The following is a 21,418-nucleotide window of genomic DNA, read 5'->3' on the forward strand; positions in this document are numbered from 1 at the left end:
AGACTGAGTGGGAAGAGTCAGACCCTCTGGGAGAATAGAGACAACGTGAAGAGGCAGGGTGAGGAGAGGTTGCCCCGTTGCCCTTGTTATTCTAGTTTTGTGGATAACCAGAAGGTTACAGCCTTCAGCACTTCTGCCAGTCAGAGTTATTTTTAATTAAAAATAAAACCAGGAAGTTTTTAATATGGGCAAACCAATAATGGGCTATGTCACTGGCAAGTTCTAAAAATTATACTGCTGAGTATTTGTGAAAAGACAAAACCATTTTGCCTACTTTTTTTTCCTTTATTTTTCCTATTTTTTTTTTTTTTTTGTTTATTACTTATTTTTTTAGGCTCAGCCTATTTTTTAAGTTCATGGGCCCAAATATTAAAAAGTACTTTTCTTGCTAAAGACATCTATCTATAAACTTGTGAAGAAGCTGACAACCCACTCTGGGACACTGGTACAATACAGACTTTCATGTATAAACTGAGAAGGGTACGGTCAGCAGTATGTTCTACACTAGGTGACATTGCCCTGTTATTATAGCGTATTTGTATCTTGCTCTGCCCTCCAAAAACACCACAAGATATCAGAATATATGTGGTAGCCCATCAGTGATCAAATATGAATTAACTGGAAGATGTGTAAGGAATCAGCTCAATAGAAAGCAAAAGCGCATGTGATGAAAGAAATTATGTATTTGGCTGGAAGGAGGTTACTAGATCAGTTTTTTCCAAGGATTAGGCTTGTCATTAACCATTTCTTAAGAATGAGCATATTTAATATGGTCATTAATCACTTTAGCAGAAAAGGAGGTTGAGATTTGCTAATGACACAAAGAGAAAGACTGGGGTATTGTGCAGGGAGAACCAATGTCCTGAGGATGAGAAAAGCAGAAATAGGATGATATTCAAAAAAGCAAAATACAAGGATTTAACTTTAGAATCAATAATGAGATTTTTTGCTGGAATATCAGAGCAACCAACAGGAAGCAACTGAGATGGGAAAGGCACTAGTTTATTAGCTGATAACACATTTATTAGGAGCCACCAATGTAATTGAACCAGAGAAACAGAAAAGTCTTCCCAGGATGGAAGATGTTCTCAGCAACAAACTGTTTTAACATGGTTGTAAAAGATCTGCAATGCTGCCTACTTTCTGTGTACCTGTTTTCATGTGGACAGCCCTGAGCAAATCAACCCTGTGAGAGGGTCATCTCACTGTATTTCAGTCCTCTAAAACTGTACAGTAGCTTAAATCACTCATCTAGGGTTCCTTAGAAGCTAACGGAGTATGACATTCCATCCATTGTTTTACGAAGGGGCACCGCTAATTGGTCTAGATTGGAATGCAGAAACAGCCTCACCACATTTGCAGAAAACTTTCTTCAGGCCAAATTAGCTTCCACCTGGCAGGTGACTGGATCTGAAGTACCTCCTGCAGAGCTGTGAAAACGAATCTCCTTGTAGGATCCTCTCCATTAACACAGTTTGCTGGAAATACAGCAGCTCCTTTGCGGTGCTGTTGCCCTATGTTTGTCCACTTCAACGTGCCAGCAACCTTTTCTGAAGCATCTGATATCAGTCACGCTCAGAGACATGACCATGGTAAGATGAGCAGCTATTTCCAGTTTGGCAGCCCGGCAATTTTTGTTTCCCTGGGAACTGGCAACTGCCCACATACACTCAGCCACTGTGTAGGAATCCATAATTAATGTCACATTTGCTCTACCATCAGTCTAGACACATTTTTCTAAACTATTGTTTTTAAAAAAGAAACAAAAATATAAAAAATGTCAATCCCCAACAGACAGGGAGTAGAGAGTAAACAAAGCCTGGCAGGCTCTTTTGCCTTTGATCACTTTTGCTGCATTCCTAGTTGTCTTTTAAAAGGATCTGGCACAGATTTGCAAAAAGTGCTTGCTTTGCTCTGTTTGGCTTCAGAGTTGCCTTGCGTTAGTTGGCATCACACAACAGAAATACTGTTAAATAAGGTAGCCACCATGTTTAGTGTTTAGCAGAGCTATGTTGTATGTTACTTGGGCACCTTTTTGCTGTTGTGTTATTCTGATGTAATTTTCCTCAGCCTGCAAATGTCCAGAAGGTTTAGAAATAACTTCACTTACCTTTGAAGTTTAGTCGTTTGTGAAGTGTCATGCTGAAGGAATATATTACAGAGGCTTTTGGGTCAGAAGTATATTATTAAACAACCAGATGAAAGCACAGGGAAAATTTCAATGGGTAGGCTCCTGATTTGATATCTTGCTTTATAGCAAGTCAGGATTTGTTCTGTAAAAATACCAGTAAAGATGACCATGTAATTTCTCAATAGATGATGCTATTTTCTAACAAAAAAAAAAAAAAAAGGAGAAATCACTCCTCTTTCTTTTGTTTTTTCCTTCTTTCCTTCTTTTTGTCTTTCTCTTTCTTTCTCTCTCTCTCCCTGCCTCTCTTTCTTTCTCTCTCTTTCATTTTCTTTCTCTCATTTCATTGCATTTCAATCCTCTAAAGCTCTGCAGGTAGCTTAAATCACTTAGAAGTTAATGGAGTATGACATCCCACCCATTATTTTACAGTTGTCTCTTAGGATGGAATAGGGAACACTGGGAGGACTCCTCTTTATCATTTACACAGAGAGCCTAGGCAAGTAACATAGATGTCACCTTAATTCATAACTTCAGGTGTTTATAGACATAGATATCTGTGAAGTAGTTGTCTTGACTGCCATTATAGTTAAAATCTTATTGGTATGGTTAGTGGAACCCGAGGCACAGATCATCAACCACATTTATCTGTCTACAGCAAGATGAACCTCAGTCTAAATGTCACTCTCATAGAATCACAGAATCATAGAATGGTTAGGGCTGGAAGGGACCTTCAAAGGTCATCTAGTCCAAACCCCCTGCAAGGAACAGGGATATCTCCAACTAGATAAGGTTGCTCAGGGCCTTGTCCAACCTGGCCTTGAACGTCTCCAGGGATGGAGCATCCACCACCTCTCTGGGCAACCTGTTCCAGTGTTCTACAACTCTCATGGTAAAAATTTTTTTCCTAATATCCAATCTGAATCTACCTCCCTCTATTTTAAAACCATTACCCCTTGTCCTATCACAACAGGCCCTCCTGAACAGCCTCTCCCCATCTTTCTTGTAGGCCCCCTTGAGGTACTGGAAGACCGCTATAAGGTCACCCCGGAGCCTCCTCTTCTCCAGGCTGAACACCCCCAACTCTTTCAGCCAACTTTTTCAGTTGAGATTAAACCTCCGCTGACTATAACAGTGGTCTGGATGCTCAGCACACCTGTAGATGTGTCCCGAAAGCACTTTGGGCATGAATCATCCCACTTTTCATGTGGGATGTCGTATAAACAAACCATTTAGGTGAGGACTCCAAGTTGTAATACTGATCTGTAAACTACGAAGTCACTCTGGAGAAACGACCAATTCTCATTGTTATAACTGTCTATGAAACTTTATGTAATTCACAAAAGTTGCCTGCAGTGAATTTTTTCTTGAGATGGATGAGTTAGAATGATCTCAAACACATTCCTTAGAGAACATATCTACCTATTTATGACATTTCAAAGTTATTATCAACATGATATTGCCACAAAAGCCTTTTAACTGGAGACAGGAAAGAGGTGGCTTTGGCTTTCAATGCATCCAAGCATTTATGCCACGCTCATTCCCGTAGTTTCTGAGCATTTATCCAAGGATACAAACAGTGAATTATGGTAGTCCGTTTATTTACTTTCTCCAATTTTTACTTTCTCCTATAAGAAATATAGCTCTAGAAGTCTCTCCACACAATTCTTACTATATTCTTGTAAATAAATAGTAAAATTATTATTGGATTTAAGGAGAAACATACACCGACATCAAGTGCCTTGCAAAAACCTGTCGAAGTGACTATAAAGCAAATAGTGTAAAATTAGGGGAAAATATATCATAAGTAATCTTATACACAGTTTCTGTGAGCAATTTTTTATTAATTTCATTGTGCGGTGACAGCCTTTATATATTTCTGTCTGAGTGCATGGGATTTTAGAAAATAAGTGAGTGTAAGAGAAATTTTAATGAATGGAGAGGTGGAGGAAGAAAGTCAGAAGTGAATGACAAGCAGCACAGTGTGCAGAGATAACATTTTCCCAGTGCAAGTAGCCTAGACCACACCTAAAAATGAGGCTCCACTGGAATAAAATAAGTTTTCCCTTTTAAAATAGACATTTTGATAAAAGTAATGATTCAGTTCTGTTCAAAATTTATGTTTTGACTGAAGAGCTCAGAATATTTCTTTAAGGACTGTTTGTAGACTTTAGGGACATTTTGGGGCAAAAAAGCACCCTCAGTGTGGGCTCAGTTTGGTACAACTTGGTATAGGTCTTGGTTTGTCAGTCTCTTTCATACCATCTCTCCAAAAACAAAGCTCAGGGAGCATGTTGAAAGGCCGGGGTGTATCTTCTAAAGCTCAATACAACACAGGCCTACAAATGTACACAACTTTCATCCAGACATTTAAACCTGTCCCCAGTCTTCTACCTTTTGCACACATGCGTGCGATGGACTCCCATTCCCTTTCCCTGAGTGAACATCAGCAAGGAAACAACGACCCGCAAGTCGGTTGAGGAACAAGACATACAATTAGCAGTGAAATAAAAAACAGCTGGTGCAACTGAGTAGCTGTTATTCTGAGCACATGAACCCGAAAAGATACTGTTTATTTTATAAGACAAACAAAATTTCCCTTCTGTTTGATCTAGAAGATCATCTACCATTGGGAGCTGTCCATTTTCGTTTAGTCTTCCCAGTGTCAGGGCCAACTGTGCGGAGTTATAAACAAAGAGCAGAAAGTATCACTTTCCTTGTTAATTTGACAGTAAACAGTACAAATTTGATTGTGCAGCTGTTTATTGATGCCACCCCCCAACAATTTAATATACAAAACAGTAGCCAGTGTACTGGAACTGCACTGTTTATAAAATTCAAGGAGCTGGAGTGGCCACAGTGTCTTGTAAAACAGACATCAAGAATTGCTGTGATTTGTGCCTTTTGCCTCGCACCAGAGCGAGCCATGGAAATGCGTTACTGAGATCAAGATGAGCAATTTTTTCTTCATGAGTCTCTTCAAGATGGTGTTTCCAGCACCGTTTCTTGTTAGCCTTTCTCTAACTTCTGTGAGGTCTATGAGAGCATTACCTTCTACTTCTGTACTATCTGCTCAACTAGCTTGCAATATCTTGACACTGAAAATAGGTCTTATGTGTTTAATTATAACACATTCAGTACTAAAATAGATGAAATGCTGTATTGTATAAAATAGTGACTGGCAATATTTGTGTTGAAAAAAATTAAGCTGACTTTGAAGTTGCTCCAATGTTGTTGTGAGATAAAAATGGAGGAGAGGAATCACTCAGAGGCACATTGAGTTGCTTATATAAACACCTGCATCTGGGTTGATAGGAGCCAGTCTACAGTCTTCACCATCAGCTCCTTGGATGAATGTCCTTAGACCATCCATCATTACAGGACCATGAAGGCAATCCCTTCAATCATCAGTTGTTTTCTTGCTAAATACCTTCTGTAGATGCTGAATCTTCTGCTGCATACGATATTCCCAAGTTTCTCATCTGAAAGCTAATAAAATAGTGACATTAGTCTTGCAATCAGCAAATACTTTCTCTTAGTTTTTCAACATTTCTCCAAGGATTTATCACTTTACACTTCACACCTGCTGAGTTCAAAAGGTTGTCTGAAAAGTGCTGAGAGACGGATTTGAGAGCCAGCACTATGCTAGCTGCTACTACTGTGTGATACTTTATCTGTATTACAGTACCACGTCCCTGAGCCTATCAATTTATAAACAACTCTACATGCTCTTATGCACTAGTAAAAGCTGAGTGCTCTTTGCAGTCTCTTTTCTGCATTTTTTAAGGGTAAAAATAAGAGAATCGTATGAAGATTTGTAGTTCCACAGAGAATAAATAGTGGTGAATGATTGTACTCCCCTTTGGTCCAGACTGGTGAGAGACTTTGTTCATTATTCCCAGTTATGCTTGCAATCTGTGGACTTGTTTGGAAGATATGGATCATGTAGGAGGACAAGTAGTTACTCCCATGAAATTCCAAGAGGTCAAACTCTGCAGGTTTAATTCAGATGACAGAGATAGTGGATGGAACAGAGAGGTCCTAAAGCAGCCGTTGGCCTCTAATTCTATGCCTCACTTTCTGGTTTTGAAGATACGAGTGGATCAAGCTGGAATCAGAGGGAAGTCTTGGATTTAACGCTTTGGCTTTAGTCATCAACAGCAATGGTTCTGGGGCCCGTAGTTCACTCTGGCTATCTCTCTTTGCTACTAAAGTAAACAAGACGTTTACGTGCTTAAACCCACAAATCCTTTTCTTTTAGTACATAGGTGGACATTTGCCATTGGTTAATTAGCAACTTCTCCAAAGCAGAAATACTCCAATAGGCTGATTATGTTATATGTCTTCTTGATAGAGAGTGTTTTGGCTCTTGAAGACCGTGGAGAGAGGACAGGGGTATCACAGTATATTGTGCCACGGTTGGACTGCCATGTCAGACTGATGGGGCAGAAGAAGTGTGTCTTGAAGAAAGCAAGGAGGCTGCAAGTGTCTATTTGTGTTCTGGGAGAAGACCCAGGCAGCTGACACTACTTGGAGTGTGTGAGTAGGTCAAGGGTCACTTTTCTGTCAGAAGCAGTGGCCTTATTAACCACAGGGCCAGACTGCTACCAAAGGGTGTGATGGGAAGGTGACTGGTCTTGCAGAAAGGCATATTGGGAGAGTGGGGTTGGCACTAAGGATGCTTTCTCCTCATCGTGGTGGAGGCTGGAGGGGTTGTCCCCAGCCAAGGATAACTTCCACCTTTTCTTCATTTGTGCTTGTGGTTTTGGCCCAGAGCTATCAGATGCTGGCAGAGATCTTCAGCCTCCTCAGGGCAGCAGGGGAGAAATTCTACAGAGACGCCATCTTGCTGGTTTTGTTTTCTGAAGAATGATGTAGACATGGCCTTTTTTTGTGTGTCCATAGCCCTGTGACACACTGCCAGGATGTAAATCATTCTGCAGAAAAGTTGACATTCCCATCCAGAGAATACTCAACCTACACAGATGACGTGCAAAAACAGACAACATGGGCAGTCATATTTGAGAAGCAAGTGTAGTAAAAACAAAGTTAAGACATTCCTTGCCTGATTTGCATGATTTTTAATAAGAGCTTTTTACTTTTGCCTTTTCTTTTACCTTACCTATTTTGTTAACGCTTCCTTGGAGTGATGACTGATGCTGTATCAGACTTTTGGACGAAGGATTGTTTTAAAGATGGTGATGAATGCTTGGAAGAATTCATACCATTTGATTATGCCAAGTTTTGATTGGATCACTCTCACTTGGCAAAGATGGTGGTATCAGCTTTGATTTTTTTAAAAAATCACTGTTGCCCAATTTTCAAAGCCAACAGTTTGATAATTAAAAATATGTGTATGGTTTTCATTGGACTGAAAGGGAATTTAAATATATGCATAATACCTTTATGTGCATTGCCGATTTAAGATGTAACACAGAGAGCTGCAAACTGCTTATCACCAAATACACAAAATTCAGAAGAACAGTACGAGTGTACCAGCAGAAATACTATGACTCCCTTTGCTTCGAGATTTTTCAAATAAACTGAAAGAAAAAACTATTTAATTTCCATATTTTTCCTCCCAAAATATAAATAAAGAGCCAAGTGTTTGAAATAACATTCTGACACTCTTCTTGATTCTCACTGCCTGCAAAATCGAGAACTGCATGAATCTGACCTGTGGTGCTCATAGTTGCCTCATGACAAGTAGCCGCTGAGATAGTGCTGAATTCTGTCAGATCAGGATCTTAAAATGTCACCCCTTGTCATACAGCTGAGGAGCACTGCCAGTTCTCATGATGGTGGTATGTTTGCAAGCAAGCAGGGGTGTGCCTTGTATTATACACACCCTGGATATGGTTGAAATAGTGGTTAAAAATCTGCAGACTTTGCTGAGAATTGTTCTTGCAAGTGAGCCTGAACAATGCCTTCTCCTCGGTGAGCTTGGCCAAGTTATCTTAGCTGGAGAATATAATTTCCTTCCTCTTCTGGGGTTTGTATTTGGATGGCACTAATAGTAGCTGTGCGCAGTGATGGATTCCGTGTCCAGCTGGATCCTGAAGTGACATCACTGAGTTAATTTTGTGTTTTTGTGTTTTCCCTACATGATACCATAACTTCAACAAGGGAGCTTATGTTTGAAACGCAGAAAGTTGCCTACAGCCAAAAGCTTACTCCATACTGCTTACTTCCTCTTTGCTATCACTTTGCATATTGTTTCGTATCTGCTGGACTGAGGTAAGGAGCAGTAGCAGGAAAGACAATGAGTGGTTGTAGCAATGGTCTAGAAGTGCATCTAACTGAATCACTTGTGGAGCCCAATTAATAACAGCAGGCCAGAAAGAGCAGTCTAGCACTTCTCTTCAGCAGTGTCAGAGAAGCCCTCGCACATCCCTTTCCACTCATTTTTCTTCTGTGTACATTGGCCTGCCTGTTGGCTCCAGACATGAAGACTAGTGCTTGGACTTGGTGAACCTGGCTTGGGTTTGGCTCTCTCTTCAAGCTCACATAGGAGCCAAGGCCTGTTGAGCATTTACATGACCAGGGTCTTAGAGATCTTTGCAAATGATAAATTACAAACTTTTCAATACTTTTCTTTTGTTGTTTTGGCCTCAGAACCCAGTTTGCAGGTTTCTTAACTTCCTGCAGATGGCAACTGCAGGAGAGCTGTCCATAACTCTAAATTAACATCTAAACTGTGAGATTTAAGCTTCAGGGAGCCAGTAACAGGAAGGGTCCTCCCAGTTGAAACTAATTGGATCCATGCTCCGATATCCGTGCCTGTTTCCAAAAGGGTATAATGATTCCAGCCAGACTGTTTGTTCAATGTCAATCTGAATTTAGCTTCATGCTACTTTGCTTCATTTTAATTTGACATTATTTTCGTGTTTATTTTACCTAATAAGTGAATCATTTAACTATAAAAGACTCATTTTGGAGGGTTAAGGGTGGAATCTGGAATGGGTGAAGCTTGGAATAACTACTGACCTGCTCGATTATACTGGAGTAGGGCATGAGCAATGATGTCACATAGAGAGACAAGCCAGACACGTAGGGGTGAATAGACCTGCCATTTTCCCTTCCCCATCATTGGAAATGTCAGTAGACTTGCTTGAAGGACACATGCGGTTGAGTTTGTGATGAGGACACCCTGAAGTCTCCATCAATCAGAATGCATTGATGTTATTGTTGAATTTCACTTTGAAGAAAGGATTTAAAGAGAAAACTAATGGCACTAATGCCACAAAAACACCGTTTCACTCAATCTGCAATATCATAATATAAATATGACACTTTGAAGGGGGCTACTGATTGAGTAAATCTCATCTGAGGGGTATACAGTCTGTGATTCAAAAAGCGCATTGTTAAACCAAGACAAACTGTTTCTGGAAATTGAGCCCTTTCATACTTCTCAAACTATCTTTCAAAGTAGGTTGTTAGTTGAATTTGAGATTCTCTAACAGCAAATTGATTTATTCCTGATATATGCTGTTCCGAAGGTATAATTTAGTAAGAGATATGTTAATGTCTCCTGACTTCAAGGGAATTTGTTTCCTTTGTTGTCACTTGAGGTGAGATTCATCTTGTATAACTTTAGAAAGCTACAGTGATGATATCTACATCTAGGATAGTCACCCCAGACACCTTCTATGAGCAAAGGAAAGAAATAGTTTCTTGGAGATTGCTTCATTTATCTTATTTTTGTTATTTATATTTGGAAGATACATACCATGACTTTAAAATGCATCTCTCCTTATTGCCTATTGAAACAGTTGGGGTTGTTCAGCCAGGAGAAAAGAAGGCTCCAGGGAGACCTTATTGTGGCGTTCCAATATATAGAGAGGGCTTATAAGAAAGGTGGAGAAAGATTCTTTACCAGTGCCTGTAGTGACAGGACAAGGGTTCACACTTTGAAGTGAAAGAGGATAGACTTAGATTTAACATAAGGAGGAAATTTTTTATGATGAGGGTGATGAGACACTGGAACAGATGGCCCAGAGAAGTTATGGATGCCCCGTCCCTGGAAATGTTCAAGGCCAGGTTGGACAAGTCTTTGAGCAATCTAATCTAGTGGAAGACGTTCCTGCCCATGGCAGGGGGATTGATCTGGATGGTCTTTGAAGGTCCTTTCCAACACAAACCATACCATGATCCTGCGATTCTATGATTCTGTGACTATAAAGAGAGTCCAGATTACTATTTCTATGCAGAGATCTATATTTTAAGTATGTACCTGTGGTCCTTGTGGTTTAAAATTGAAAACTCTGAAATAATGTGACCTGATCCACTATACATAACAGCCTGATACAGTTTACTTCATTACCCTTGTCTTGAGTGACATCTTGGCTGGCCAAAGTGTAACTTTCATGTGACTATATGTATTTTCCAAAAAAACATATGTTACTGGTCTGAAAATCTTGTGCACAGTCTGCACTACTTATTTCTTGAGCTATACTTACATCTGTATCTGCTAAACTATCTTTTGTTTGACTGGAATGAGATTACTGAATGATCCAAATCACTTGGTATTGAGGCTTTGTCTTAATTTATCATTTAGCCACCTGGAAATCTTTGTGTCATCTGAAAATTTTATGAGCAGAAGTTTTTTATACTTGTTTTCAGAACAATGATCAAAGCATTGAATGACATGACACATTATACCAATCCCTGTAGGAGACCAGTGGATGCACTGTATTCAAAACTAATTTCCTGTTGACATTCCTATATCTGAGATCTGTGAGCTAATAATTTCTTAATCCATTTAACACACATGTTATTGAGACTGTGCAGTGCTCATGGTTGAAAGAGAATGGCGACACAGTCAATTGACCTTACAAAAGGCTATATACCTCATATATCTCAGAAATTATTATGGATCAAGTGTGTTGTTTCAGAAGACAATTAGGTTAATTTGAACTTACTGAGTGGCCCTAAGTACACCTTATTTTCAAATTCTTTACTTATGAATCACTTTTCTGCATTGCTTTAATTTCACCATGAATTGAAATCATATCAGTCCTAGCTATTTGTTTAGCTATCTGCATCATCTCACTTTTCTGCCTTGAAAACTTGCACATCAATTTTTATCTTACTTCCAGAATTCTCCTGAGCTTCTATGGTTATTAAAAATAGGTATCGACTCACCAAAGACTCTTTCAGGTATTTCTTAGGTGCAAATTATCAAGACTCGTTGAATTAAAAATTGTTTGTTCCTCATAGATTGCCAGAGCACTTTTCTTGAAGGTAGTTAGGCTGGGAGCTAAACTCTCTCCAGATCTAAAGACCGCTGTCGCTTGAGTTCAAGGAGAACCTCTTTATATGGGCTTCATACAAGCCTGGACTGAAACATAAGACTATACATGAATTGCTTTTAACAATGTGCAGCACTTCTTATCCTGTAAAAAGTTGGTGCAAGATTAATATCTTTGAGGAATGACTGACCATGAGATTTTACCACTTGAAAAAAAAATGAACAGAAAAACCAAGTAGCTGACTTGCACAAATCCATACCTTGACCATCCTTCTCCCTCTCAAACACTGAACACTGGAATCCTTTTTATAGGCCAGGTAATAGAAGGACAAATCCTGCCCTCGTTAGTAAGAATTCAATTAGTCCAGCTAAATGCTACTTTTAGCCCAATGCTGGCGTTTTGCTGCTTATGTAAAATATCATCAATGAGATTTTGGATAGCCAAAACCAAACGTAACAGATTTAGGAGAAGGATGATGTCGTGGATGGCGTTGGACATAGGATACATAAACTCAGTTTCTGGTCATCTCATAGTCTTCCTGTTTGACCATGGGTAAGTAGCACTGTAAGGGTAATACAGCAATGGATGGTACATGGAGGTTTTGGCTAGCTTTGGATCATATTTTAGTTGAGACAACAAGGATCTAAGCAAGCTAGTTTTCATTCCACAACCATAACAGACCTGAAAGAGTCTTTCTTTCTGCAGTAGGGGACTTGACTTGCTTAACAGATGAAGAGTTTAGAGATAAAAGATAAAAAGCATTAGAGCACAAGACATGATTTCTTTTCAGTACATGAGATCTGAGTAATAAATAGTTGATGAACATTTAGTCATTCAGAGAACATCATTCTTTCAGAGACTTTTTTTTTACATTATAGCTTTATATTAATATAAAATTACTATCTTAAAGGAATAAAATGATTTTGCTACAAGGTCCATTCTGTAGAGTCAGAATACAGCCATATAATTCCCTTTCTATTAAGCAGCAGTACTTTCATATTGACAGTCTAAAGTTGTCTTGGACTCTCACTCTCTTTCCACCACAGTAATCTGATCCTGTGAACTTTCACAACGAGTTTTTGGCAGTTGTTCCCCTAAGGTCCATGACTCTTCCGATAAAATCCTAGACACTGATCGGAAAAAAACCTTCAAAGCTAGAGAGAGAGCAGACTATTACAGTGGTTGACATAATAACATCTGGAGGAAGACATTACCACTCAAAAATTGACCATGGCCATGTGGTGAGCACTGTGGCTTCTCCTAACTTCAAAGTTCAACATGGTAGTTAACAGACGACAATACCCACTTCCTTGGGCCTTACTGAATTTACTTACTGTGCTTCTTGAAAATTGTCTTCTCCACCACATGAGTGACCAAAAAGAAAACCTCTACAGAAGAAAAGTCATTAGCATCTGTACTATGGAGTCAAATGTGCCCATGTTTATTTGGGGCTTTGATGTGTGTGAACAAGTGCTGACTCTAGATTTTGTAAATTTAGTATAACGTGTCTCTAAATATTTTGTATGCAGTTTTTCAACACAGTGAGAATATGAAATCTGTTATCAGATACTTAGCAGGTCAAACAAAAGTGAAACTCTGCTTGCGTCAGTCTACCTATTTAGGAGCTTTTATCTATTTGCCTGTCTGGTTTGCTGTCCATCCAGGGAATCATTATATGCCCACAAGCATAATTTGACACCAGATATTTTTCTGCTGTGTGTTGAGCATCTGTATTTGAGATTGTTTAGGGGAGAAGGATGGGATTAGGTAAAGTGTCCCAAGTAAGAAAGAGACTGGGAGAAATCAGAGAGGAATGGCAAGAAGGAATCAGCCCTGGTTTTGTGCCCATTGCAGCCTGGATGGCTCCCAGCATTTCTATTGCTTATTATTCCTTTGAAGTCAGCAAATGTCTGTGAAAATTACTGGTGAGGTTTTCTCACCTCTACCTAGCTCCAGTACAAGATGACAATTTACACCCACTGCTGCTTTCTTTTTTAGCTTTAATAGTGGTTGGTCCATAGTCTGCATCAATAGAGTCCAGTTCTTCCGCTGACTCAGCTGGATGTCAGCATGATGGCACCTGATGAACCATGGAGGGGGAAGAAGGAGTGGATTTTTTTTTGAGACCTAGGATATTACGTTTAAAAATAAAGAAAGAAAGAGGTCAACCAACCTAAAAGAATATTTAGTGGCTGTAGAATCAAGCATTTAAAAGCTGATAAGTGCCAGAATTAAGGATGTCAGTCAACTTCAAAACATTGCCTTTTGGCATTTTAAATTATGATAGTCTTTAGTTGTCTCATCACATACAGTTTTTTCCTCAAGGCTCCTGTCTCTATGAATGCACAAGTAATAATGAGAAACAGAAAAAGAAATGGAAGCATTGCCTATTAAGTTTGCATCAAATGAAACAGAGGTATGCGAAAAAAATGGAGCTGCAAAAAAAAGGAGCTAATAGCTGCAAAAGGGGAGTTAAACCACTAATTTTGAGATCATAAATTTTTTACAATTATTGTACTGTCTTCTTCATCTCTGTATCTGAGGAAGTGTTGTCTCATATTATAACCAATCATCTAAGCAGTCATCACTTTGACAAAGTGGTTCCTCTGAGGCATTGCAGATTCTAGCTGGTTGTGAAACCAGATTCAATCTTCACACTCATCCAAATTTAGACAATTTATAGAGAGACATACTAGAATTGCTATTGCACCTTCACTGTTTTGACTGAAACAATATTGATAAATTATTAAATATTTGAAAGATTTTACCCAGCAAACTGAGCAGTCCTTCTAGTTTCTGTAATCTCATTTATTCCTCTCCTCTTGGTAGAAAATATAATTAAAAAGCAAAGCTGTGTGCTCACACAGACAAGTCACGTACGTATGTGGTCTTCTTGACCTGTGACAAGGCAAGAACATTCATGGTAGAACTGATGGCCTTTGTCCAAGCTCTGCAGACCCGTCATTGACAATACATTGCAAAGGTCAGTTTAGCCTTTGATCATCCCTTAGACCTGGAGTAGAAAGAGACCTGGTATTTAAACCTCATGTCTGTTCACTTTGCTATTGTAGTTCCTCCTCTCTCTGTGTGGATCTGAATTTCAGACATTACGTATTATCAAAGACAGACAGCTTGGATAGTCCCACCAGATCCTGGGTCTGTATTTGTGGTTCTGTATAGAAAAGATCACGCAATATTCTGCAGCAGCATCCTGAACTCTGAAACTTCCTGATCAGTTTTCCTCTGTGTCAGACGCATTGCTGGGATAGGTAATGCTGAGGTGTCTAAGCAGGCCTGCTTGCTCCAGGAGGATGTTGGAGGCCAAAATATGGACACTCAGGACAAGCTGAGGTCCCTCCTCGAAGTCCATCTGATAAATATTAGTAAAGGGCAGAAAAAAGACTTAGAAGTAAAACACCTGGGTACAAACCAGCCCTGATGCTACTGCTACTACTGAAAATGGCAGACAAACAATAATAATGCTGGTGGCTGTCTCGTCATGCATGTGTGCAGGGGGCTAAAGATATGAAAATTGCACAGAGAAGCAGAAAGTCTGTTTTTCTGAACATTTTGAAGCCCACTTTGTAATCTTACTGATGCCTTTCTGATGTAGTTTTATCTGTGTGCGTGTGACATCTCAGAATTAGAGGAATATAAGTCTGGAATTCTGGAAAAGACTTCAAGTAGACACTGAAGACAAGGCTGAAAGTCATCCAAGTTGTTCTTGACAACTTTGACTGTTTTAAAAAACACCTTGCGATGACAAACTCAAATTCCCAAGTGATATGTTGTCTTAGCTTTAAAAAGTCTGTCCTGTTGTCAAACCTAAATTGTTCTTGAACTTTAAGCTCATTACTTATTATTCATCTTCCCTTGCTCTTTGTGTGCACCTTGTGTGTCTAAAGCAATAAAAATTTGGAACTGTCCAAAGCAGAGTTTTGACTCTGTCTCCCAAAGGAAATTTTAACTTCAGTTATGTCTTACTGTCTAGAAAGACATGGATAAAGGAATAAGATTTTCAGTTGGATCTTTGAGTAATTTTTTTTTTAACCTTGGTTTTCTTCATTTGAACCAACTGTAGAGGTAGCTCTGGTATTCTGCACTCCGGAGGAGCTTGTCCTCCCCAGCCTCTCAAAGAGCAGCCACCCAGAGCATAGTGAAGAGTTGCTCTTGTGGTGAGGGAACTGTTCTTTAGTCCTCTCGCAATTACCAGGAGTAATTTCTCAACACCTTCTTTCACCAAGGATCTTAACAGGCAAGTCTTTCTCGCACAATGTCCAAAATAAAAGCTTTTGCCTTTACAATTAGAAAGGACTTCAGACATTTATTACCTCTTGTGGTGAGAGATACTTGCCTAGAAAACTGCTATAGTGCAATTCAAAGTGAATATCCAACACCTACCACCCTCTGTCACAGCTACATATAATAATTGTGTTCCCTTTCATATTTGCTGAGAAATTTCAAATATGTCCATATCAAATTTGATGCCATGTCACAGACAGCTATTTTCAGTTCTGCCTGCCATCTCCATTTCTAAAAATGCTTTTCTATTGCTTGACAAGTCTTAATTTTTTTTAATTTCCATCTAATAACATTACTGAAAGATGATGTAAAATAGATAAGTCCGTCAGTTTCCTCTTTCATTCTCAGAATCACAGATATACAATTCAGAATGTGTGCATGAAGTGCAGGAGACAGAAAAAAAAATCAGAAAATTCAAGTACATGTCTTTTTACTTCTGCAGTGAATGAAAATTGAAGGTCCTGAAGCACCAGAATCCTACAAGACTTGCAAAGCTGACATGCTACTGCCAAGGACATGCTGTCATCTGTGGCTCCTCACACTTTCTTGACCACAAGAGAGCCTGGAAACAGGAATCCACCACTGAGGCTTTGAAAAAGCTGCATTAGGTAATTGAGCAACTGGATTCATGAAACCCTCCTTGTTATCCCATTTGTGGTGTCTCTCGGCTTTGGAATCCATAGCAAAATGGCAGTTTCTGACTGCATTTTTACCTAGTATATTGTATATTTCCACACTAGACAGTCTGATGTCTGTATTAACCCAGACACAAACTAGCTGGGAAAAAATGTATATTGCATATATATGCATGCTTGCACCTGTTCATGTTTCAAGAGCTTTAGGTCACAAAGTTAAGTAAGAAATGAGGAAAAGCCACAGTTTAGGTAGCCTTTGCAACCTCAATTTTCTTTCCATGTGCAGAAGGTCCATGATAATGTCTCGAATGAAACGGTCACATCCTATCTCTTCCAAACAACCTCAGTCTCATGCAGTGCTCAGGATCTCAGCAAGGAGATCCAGCAACTGCCATATGGCAGTACCATACCTCTTGTGAGGATGTGGGAAAAGGAAATAGGGGACTATGGGGGGCAAAAAGAGTGGTGCAAGAGGCCCCATCTGTTTTCTTGCTATGATTCATGTTCTTGGTACTGCAAACACTTGTGTTTATATTTCCCCTGGTAATTCATATTACTTCTTTTCTTCCAGCTGACAGCATGTAAAGCTTGCACAGAAATTTCATTTTTCATCAAAAACCTATATAAATCACCAACTCTAGTAATTGTGGGAAAAACCATAACAGACAACCTCAGCATCAACGACTGGGTCAAAATCTATTTAAGGGTCTGTCTTTTTTCTTGCCCTGCTTATACCCATCTCCCACTCGACTGCCGTATTACCCATCTCCCTCCCCAGCAGCCTCCCTCTTGCTGCTGGACTCCAGCAGGAGGAGCAATGGGAGCACACGAAAGGCATCCCCCATCTCACAGCTCCCCCAGCATTACCAGCACCTCTTCCACAGCCAAAAGCAGCAAATTATTTGGAAACTCATATTTGGCTCAGGGCTGGAGGAAACTCCAAAGCTGTTAAACTTGAAAAAAAAACCTCTCTGTGGAGTGTGCGCGACCTCAGAGTTCCCAAAGGCTCATTTCGTAGGATAATTTCACTGGAGAAGGTTTTCACAGGAAAAGGCATGTCTCTGACATTAGGGTAAGCCCCTTGCTGAATTCCAAATCTCTGCTGCAGAGAAGAGGGATGGTAGAATTTTTTAATGAAACACCTATTTCAGTTTTGTTGTGTTTTACACTGTAGAACAATCGATTTTTTTTTTTCTTGGACTTTGTTTTGGAAACAAGTGAACCACATTTGTAAAATTTCAGCCCAAATGGTTAAATTTACAAAATTATGAAGAGTTATAAAAAGAGTGTCACAGTGGGAGGAAGTACAGGCTTCTTTTACTATAGGCCAGGATATGAAAGCCACATATATGCTATAGGATGATGTCCTATAAATAAGGGCGTAGAGCTAAGGACTCATGCATTTCTTCTGCAGATGAGGATCTGTGCTCCTGCCAGCTTCTTCCTAGTGCTGTCACAGAGGGTAGGTGCCACACCAAGGGATGTTAAAGGAGAGCTAGAGTTTCCTTAATCTCCTCTCTTCCCCACAGTAAGTGTATTCCTGGGTCGATAGAGGCGTACACTTACAAGAGGACTGGAAGGACTTAGAGATGCAGCACGGGTTAGGCTCTTTGCTCTTTTAGCATTGTCAGGAGCAAGGATTTGTGACAAATTTAGGGAATGCAGCTGGTGGTGCCTTGGAGGTATCTCCAAGGTTATGTGGGAGGTAAGGCAGGGATTTGGATTTCATAAGAGCTTAGAAGGATAGCGAGGACAAGTTAAGCACCCAGGACCTTTTCTGGCTCTTGCCCTTCCTGTCTGATCCCCGCTAATCCCCCAACAGCTGTGCAATGAAGGATATTGTTAAAAATGGGACATTTGAACTGGAAACCACTTTTAACAAAGCCACGAGAGTGGTCTTGAAAAACTCTAGAGAAAGCCAAGCTGTCAGAAAGGAAGAACAAGCACTGGTGTAGTCCTGGATTTCTAGTGATGAGTTTCAAAGATGGAGCAGTGCCATGCAGATGACACGTCCGCCTCCAATCTCGGCACCAAGCACTCCAAGAGATTCGTGCATCCACAACAGAGGGTGAACCAAAGTGCACGGCTCTTGCCCTTTAGTGAGTCCCCTCCGGTATACTGCTAATTACCTAAATGGCCACGAAGGTGGAGGGCAGCTGGTCGTAAATTACCCTGAGATTCCTGAGGCTGGAAAGGGCTGATGGGGCTGCGGTCGAAGTGCAGCACGCTGTGACTCTTCTCCACTCCACCGGGAAAACAGCGAGATTGGCTTGGTACAAGCCACTGTGAAATGGCAGGACATTCTTGTGGTTGGCTCCATTATAATTTACTGTGGAAATATTTTGGATGTCTCTCTTCTTTGTTGGGCAGGGGAGGAGGAAGTGTTTGAACCTTTAAACCCAGTACATCTGGCTCTGTTCCTACTTACTGCTATGCGAGAGGGTGAAGGCAACACTTGGGCTTAGAGGAGGAGTAGAGCTGGTTGAGTGTTTCATACCGGCAAAAAACTTTTGTTAATCTATCTGTCTAAGAGGTTTATGGCAATGTGCTGTGTTTTCCTATTTCACTGTCTCTAAAGAACTACGTTTCTTGGGACAGATGGACAGTACAGAAAAGGCAAACTGACCTCACAAGTGATATTGCTGCATTCAAAAACCATCCTGCTTTCTTCTCACTCACTTTCTTTTCTGACAGGGCTTTGGAAGCAAAAAAATATTCCAATAACAACAAATTGGTTTTTTTAGTCCAACTTAAGTCCTTTATAGACAGATATCATACATACAATATTGAAAGGGCATTGCGGTAGAAAAAAACATGAATTCAAAATCTACTGGTCCAAAATGTGGATTTAACATCATCATGAAAGCAGTCTGGTGTGCAAGGCATGCAAAACTTGGACTGTGAGTCCTAATATGAGAAATTTCACTTCTCTGTGCCTCAAATTATTATCCTATAAACTACAGTTCATTACTTGTCAGCTTTATGAAATACTTTGAGGATTATTGGCAAAAATGACCATCTAGGAAAAAAGTGTTATTAATATTATTAGGACTGATGACACAAAGTTAAGCTGTTTCAATTTTACCCAATGGCCAAATATGCACTTCAGTTTTACAAATTACAGTGTGTGCTATCCAATTTCACGAGCACACTTGCCACTCGATGCCACAGCTTTATACCTCTGGTTCCACAGTTAAGGTGAACGGAGTATAATCACTGTAGAATTTATGTCAATTTTGTGGAAATGTTATGATTATTCACAGCTGAAACTTCAAAGACGTCTTAAAGCACTTGATAGCTATAGAGTTTCCCATCACGAGTCTCATGAGACCTACCTGCTGCACTTGCCACCGAGCCTGGAAATCTGCCCACCAAGCTGAAACCTGCGCCCACACAGGGAGCCCAACTCCTGCCTTTATGGCAGTGAGTCTGAGACAGGAATATTCACCTTTCTTTCCATTAATTGGCTCAAAAGTGAAATTTTCTGGGTCTATGCAAAGAGATGAACAGACAATCATCCATAGCTAAAGCATAAAAAAGGACGCTCTCCGGATTATCTCTCTAGGATTATATTTTATTCATTAATATAAACAAGCTCAAATCTCCAAAAACTGGAAAGCTAACCTCTGCTGAACCTCTGCACTCAAACTCAGCCTGTCAGATGTACATTACTGCAAATATTAGATCAGACTGGCCATTTAAAAAAAAATACATATACACAGCTTAGTGGAAGTATGATGGAGCAACTCTTCCTTAAAATTCTGCCTATAAAAAAATATTATTAAGATGAGAAAACAAAGTAATTAATATTGTGAGGCTGATTTAAACTCCACATCATCAGGTTTAGGATCGTATGAACAAAAGTACTCTCCGGCACTCTTTTGATGGATGCCAATAAGTGCTCACCTGAGCTGTACTGTCCACCTGCTGCATGGTGCTCCTGGTCAGCAGTGCAGACAATGGCACATTGGGGTTTTTGGGAATGAAGTAAAAGACATGGACGTGATCTATGCTGTACTATTTGCTCTCAGGAGCAGAGAAAGGCGTCTGACCTCTTTTATTTTCATGAATGTAGCTGTTCTGAGAGGGATCCTTTGGCTTCTCTGGTAACATACATCTTTAAAGAGTCATTTCCAGGATGGGAAAAATAGCAAATAGTTTAAAGATTCACTAAGTAACTGAAAACAATACAGAAAACTGTGTCTCATGAATGTAAGCCATGTTTTTAGAATCAGAATTATGACAGTTAAAATCTAGTCAATCGCCTTCCTTATAGTAACCAAATTTTCTGCACACATCGTCTTGAGATTGACTGACAAATGTTTCTGTTAATTTGTCTGCAGAAGTTAGAGTTTTCATAAGTATTTCTATTAAATGTTAAGCAAAAATATTTTTACTGATTTCAGTGTGTATCTGCAAGATTAGTAAAAGGGCCTGAGAACCACTAGGACAATTGACAAAACATTTCAAAACAGAAGAAATGCACTTTAAACAGTGAACCGTATAACACATTCAATTTAAGTAAAACACTTCATGTTTGAGCAGTAACTATCTGCTTTTATACCATTTTAGTACCTATACGAGGAAAAAAATCGTCAAGTTCTGTAACGTGGGAACTTAACTAAAGTCTCAAAATAACTTTTTTTTTCTTTTTTACAGTGAGGAAATGAGAGGTCTGAGTCAAAAATCAAGGTCTTCTTACACTATGTGTTGTACAGAAAGAGAGGAAGAAGCAGGCCCTGTGCTAAAAGATAACTATCTGGAGAAATGAGATTACGCACATTAAGATGTAAGTACTGTTTTCCTTATGTCATAAAAGAGGAACTAACAACTACATGCATCATGCAGAGGATTAGACATCAATTTTATCTCAGATAAGAGAAACTTGCAGCTTGGAAAAAAACCCCAAACATACAAAAAACAACTATTCCAAAGAGTATCAGTCTCTGCAGCCTCTCCAGCAGGGTCTGATCTTGCGCTGCGAGGCAGAGGGATCTAGGTGGCCTTGCCGTTGTATCTGGTCACTGTAGCTTGGACAGTTTGATGCAAAAATGGACACTGACAGGGATGTCATCTTGTGGCTTTGAGGTCGACAGCCAGTT

The sequence above is a fragment of the Tauraco erythrolophus genome, chromosome 2 (assembly GCF_009769465.1).
Source record: "Tauraco erythrolophus isolate bTauEry1 chromosome 2, bTauEry1.pri, whole genome shotgun sequence".
NCBI classification, from domain to species: domain Eukaryota; kingdom Metazoa; phylum Chordata; class Aves; order Musophagiformes; family Musophagidae; genus Tauraco; species Tauraco erythrolophus.